The following is a 5000-nucleotide window of genomic DNA, read 5'->3' as shown; positions in this document are numbered from 1 at the left end:
AGGCCTCAGAGTCGTCCCTCCGAGAGCCGTGTCGGCGGCGGTGGCGGGTGTCAGGCTTTACGTCCAGCCTCCGGAGGGTGAGCGTCCTCGGACGCGATGCAGCCGCCGCAGAGAGGCAGCCTCCGAGGCAGGGAGCGGAGCACCGAGGCTGGGGAGTGGGGAGCAGGAGCCGGGGGGGAGGTGGGGGGCGTTCAGGACAACAGGTCAACCCCCTGGAAGCGGCTGTCAAATGTTCAACGTCCCCACTCGGCCACCAGGTCAAGCCCCGGGAAGCGGCTGTAAAATTCTCAAAGTCCCCACCGGGACAATAGGTCAAGCCCTGGGAGGCGGCTGTCAAATGTTCAAAGTCCCCACCGGGACAACAGGTCAACCCCCGGGAAGCGGCTGTCAAATTTTCAAAGTCCCCGTTCGGCCACCAGGTCAACCCGCTGAATCTACTGGGTTGACCTGGCGGCCGTTTTGCTTTCCGGCCACCAGGTCAACCCATTGGTTTCGACGGGTTGACCTGGCGGCTGGTTTGCTTTCCGGCCACCAGGTCAACCCATTGGATTCGACGGGTTGACCTGGTGGCCGGTTTGCTTTCCGGCCCGGGTGTCACCCCACTCCGAGGGCAGCACGGCAGTGGTCTTGAGGACCACAGAGGGGGGCTTAATAGTCGAGACGGAGCAGGTCCGGGGGAGGCTTAATAGTCGCCCCCCGGCCAGTCCGGGGGAGGCTTAATAGTCGTCCCCCGAGGACTCCGGGGGCCAGGCTTAATAGTCGTCCCCCCCCGGGCGCTCCAGGGGGGAAAGCTTAATAGTCCTCCCCCGAGGACTCCGGGGGCAGGCTTAACAGTCGTCCGCCCCGGGCGCTCCAGGGGGAAAGCTTAATAGTCCTCCCCCGACAGTGTGTGTGTGTGTGTGTGGGAGGGAGGCTTAGCAGTCTTGCCCCGGGCGGTCCGGTGGGGGAGGCTTAGCAGTCGTCCCCAGGGCGGTCCGGGGGTGGGGGGGGGGGGGAGGCCTCACAGTCGTCCCTCGGAGAGCCGGGTCAGCGGCAGTGGTGGGTTTACGTCCAGCCTCCGGAGGGTGCGCGTCCTCGGAGGCGATGCAGGCGCCGCAGAGAGGCAGCCTCCGAGGCAGGGAGCGGAGCACCGAGGCTGGGGAGAGGGGAGCAGGAGCCGGGGGCTGGGGCTGGGGGTGGGGGGCGTTCAGGACAACCGGTCAAGCCCCGGGAAGCAGCTGTCAAATGTTCCAAGTCCCCACTCGGCCACCAGGTCCACCCCAGTCTAGCAATGGGGTTGACCTGGCTGACGGCCGGTTAGTATCAAGGTAAACTCACCGTCGTCCACAGGAGGGCAGCTCTCAGGCCGGCCGGCTGCGGCTGACTCTGGGGCGGCGCCCGGTCCCGGCAGCGAGGGGCGGGGGGCGCGGAGCGAGACGGGGCTAACCGGGGGGGGGCGCCTCCTGCGACTTTGGGGGCCGCGGGTCGTCAGTGGCGTGCAGGCCGGGCCTCTCCCGGGGGATTCGGGGGGGCGGTCCTGCGGGCCGGGCGCAGGGGGCTCGAGCGAGCCCGGGCCGGTCCGCCCCGGGGCCGGGGTCTCCGCCTGCGGCTCAGGGGGGCGCGGGTCGTCGGGGGAGGAAGCCCGGGGGAGCCGCACACCGGCCCGCCAGGCCAGGCCTGGCCTGGATGGCCGCGGGGGGATTCGGGGCGGTCCCGCGGGCCGGGGGCCGGGCGCAGGGGAGGCGGGGGGGCCGAGCGAGTCCGTCCCGGGCCCGGGGCCTCCCCCTGCGGCTTTGGGGTCCGTGGGTCCCCGCTGGAGGAAGCCACTGGGAGCTGGACACCCGCCGTCCGTCCCGCCAGGCCAGGCCTGGCCTGGGTGGCCGCGGGGGGATTCGGGGCGGTCCCGCGGGCCGGGGGCCGGGCGCAGGGGAGGCGGGGGGGCCGAGCGAGTCGGGCCCGGGCCCGGGGCCTCCCCCTGCGGCTTTGGGGTCCGTGGGTCCCCGCTGGAGGAAGCCGCTGGGCGCTGGACACCCGCCGTCCGTCCCGCCTGGCCAGGCCTGGCCTGGGTGGCCGCGGGGGGATTCGGGGCGGTCCCGCGGGCCGGCGGCCGGGCGCAGGGGGTCCGAGCGAGTCCGTCCCGGGCCCGGGGCCTCCCCCTGCGGCTTTGGGGTCCGTGGGTCCCCGCTGGAGGAAGCCGCTGGGCGCTGGACACCCGCCGTCCGTCCCGCCTGGCCAGGCCTGGCCTGGGTGGCCGCGGGGGGGGATTCGGGGCGGACCTGCGGGCCGGCGGCCGGGAGGGTCCGGGCCAGTCCGCCCCATGCCCGGGGTCTCCCCCAGCGGCTTCGGTGGCCCCGGGGGGGGTCCTCCGCGGAGGAAGCCGGGTGGGTGGGGAGCCGGACCCCAGGCGCCCAGACCCGTGACCTGCGGCCGCGACCTCCGACTCGGCAGGAGCGACGAGGGGCTTTCCGGCCCGTCCCCCCCTCTCCTTCCCCCCCAGAAAAGGAGAGAGAGCTGACTCGGACCGGGAAAAGCTGCCTACGGCACCTGGGATTCCCAGGCGGTCACCCATCCAAGTACTAGCCAGGCCCGGGACGGTTTACCTTCCGAGATCGGACGGGATCGGGGGCGTTCGGTCCGGTATGGCCGTAGGCACCCGGCCCCGCGCCTCCTCGCCCGCTTTCCCCTGCCGACGCCCGGGCCTGCCGCACGGTGAGCCCCGGTCGGACTGCCCCCCCCCCCTGCGGCAGGGCCCCCGTCTCTCGCGGGCCCGGTCCTTTTTTCCTTTTCGAGCTCCGGGGCCCGGGCTGGCCGCCAGAGCCCCTCCGCCCGCCCTCCCCGGCGTCGGGGAAAATACTGTCCCGGACTTCCAGTGCGCCCGATCCTGTCAGCCGGGGGGTGGGGAGGGGCAGTCCCTCGCTGCGGCCGGGGAGGGTGAGCCCAGGGCGGCTTGCCTGCCGTGCGAGGCCCCTCTCGGCCACCAGGTCAACCCCGAGTCGAAAGGGCTGAAAAATTTTCAGAGTCCCCTCCCGGGCACCAGGTCAACCCGTGGAATCGGACGGGTTCACCTGCTGGCCGGTTCGCTTCCCGGGCACCAGGTCAACCCGTGGAATCGAAAGGGTTCACCTGCTGGCCGGTTTGCTTTCCGGCCACCAGGTCAACCCCTAGGGGTTTTAACGGGGGCACGCCCGGTGGCCTCTTTCCCGTCCGGTCACCAGGTCAACCCGGATCTCCCTCCTTCCCTGGGCGTCCCCTCCTCGGAGGCGTCAGGTTCCATTCCCCCCCCCCCCCCAGACTTCCAGGGGCCCGATCCAGTCGGCCGGGAGGCAGTCCCTCGCTGCGGCCGGGGAGGGTGAGCCCAGGGCGGCCTGGTCCATGTCTCTAGTGGGCCCGATCCTTTTTTTTTTTTTCGAGCTCCGGGGCCAGGCCCGCCCGGGCAGCCCTCCTCGGAGGCGTGGGGCGATTTCCCCCCGCCCCCAGACTTCCAGGGGCCCGATCCTGTCGGCCGGGAGGCAGTCCCTCGCTGCGGCCGGGGAGGGTCAGCCCAGGGCGGCTTGCCTGCCGTGCGAGTCCCCTCTCGGCCACCAGGTCAACCCCGAGTCGAAAGGGCTGAAAAATTTTCAGAGTCCCCTCCCGGGCACCAGGTCAACCCGTGGAATCGAACGGGTTCACCTGCTGGCCGGTTCGCTTTCCGGCCACCAGGTCAACCCGTGGAATCGAAAGGGTTCACCTGCTGGCCGGTTCGCTTTCCGGCCACCAGGTCAACCCCTAGGTTTTAAGGGGGGGGGACGCCAGGTGGCCTCTTTCCCGTCCGGTCACCAGGTCAACCCGGATCTCCCTCCTTCCCTGGGCGCCCCCTCCTCGGAGGCGTCAGGTTCCATTCTTTTTTCCAGACTTCCAGGGGCCCGATCCAGTCGGCCGGGTGGCAGTCCCTCGCTGCGGCCGGGGAGGGTGAGCCCAGGGCGGCTTGCCTGCCGTGCGAGTCCCCTCTCGGCCACCAGGTCAACCCCGAGTCGAAAGGGCTGAAAAATTTTCAGAGTCCCCTCCCGGGCACCAGGTCAACCCGTGGAATCGAACGGGTTCACCTGCTGGCCGGTTCGCTTCCCGGGCACCAGGTCAACCCGTGGAATCGAAAGGGTTCACCTGCTGGCCGGTTCGCTTTCCGGCCACCAGGTCAACCCCTAGGTTTTAAGGGGGGGGACGCCCGGTGGCCTCTTTCCCGTCCGGTCACCAGGTCAACCCGGATCTCCCTCCTTCCCTGGGCGCCCCCTCCTCGGAGGCGTCAGGTTCCAGTCTTTTTTCCAGACTTCCAGGGGCCCGATCCAGTCGGCCGGGAGGCAGTCCCTCGCTGCGGCCGGGGAGGGTGAGCCCAGGGCGGCCTGGTCCATGTCTCTAGTGGGCCCGATCCTTTTTTTTTTTTCGAGCTCCGGGGCCAGGCCCGCCCGGGCAGCCCTCCTCGGAGGCGTGGGGCGATTTCCCCCCCCCCCCCCAGACTTCCAGGGGCCCGATCCTGTCGGCCGGGAGGCAGTCCCTCGCTGCGGCCGGGGAGGGTCAGCCCAGGGCGGCCTGCTTGGCGGCCGGGTCCATGTCTCTAGTGGGCCCGATCCTTTTTTTCCCTTTTCCGGCTCCGGGGCCCGGGGTGCTCGGGTAGCCCTCCGCGGTGGCGTCGGCCAATTTTTTTTAAAATCAGACTTCCGTGGGCCCGATCCTGACGGCCGGGAGGCAGTCCCTCGCCGCGTCCGGGGACGGCGAGACGCTCGGCCACCGGGTCAACCCGGAGGAAGCGGGCTGGGGGGAAAAAAAAAAAAAAAAGTTTTCCAAGTCCGAAAAATTTTCAAAGTCCCCTCTCGGCCACCAGGTCAACCCCTTTGGAGCGAATGGGTTGACCTGACGGCCGGTCGTCTCGCGGATGTCCGGAAGGGGTCGCCCCACGCCGTCTCGGCCGACCGAGGGAACCACGAGGTGGCGCCCGGTTCCAGTTTCGTACCGCCGAAGGCGGGGCTTTGGCTTTTTCGACCTGCCTT

General features: G+C 70.4%; 1 non-coding gene across 1 annotated transcript; it reads right to left on the bottom strand.

Moving 5' to 3' along the window:
* Positions 1-2511: 2511 nt before the first annotated feature.
* Positions 2512-2630, bottom strand: LOC135979266 (5S ribosomal RNA). Its single transcript, XR_010596592.1, has one exon. It is a non-coding gene; the product is annotated as a 5S ribosomal RNA (ribosomal RNA).
* Positions 2631-5000: the final 2370 nt, after the last annotated feature.

Source organism: Chrysemys picta, unplaced genomic scaffold (assembly GCF_011386835.1).
Source record: "Chrysemys picta bellii isolate R12L10 unplaced genomic scaffold, ASM1138683v2 scaf741, whole genome shotgun sequence".
Taxonomy (NCBI): domain Eukaryota; kingdom Metazoa; phylum Chordata; order Testudines; family Emydidae; genus Chrysemys; species Chrysemys picta.
This window is presented reverse-complemented; position numbering and strand designations above follow the sequence as displayed.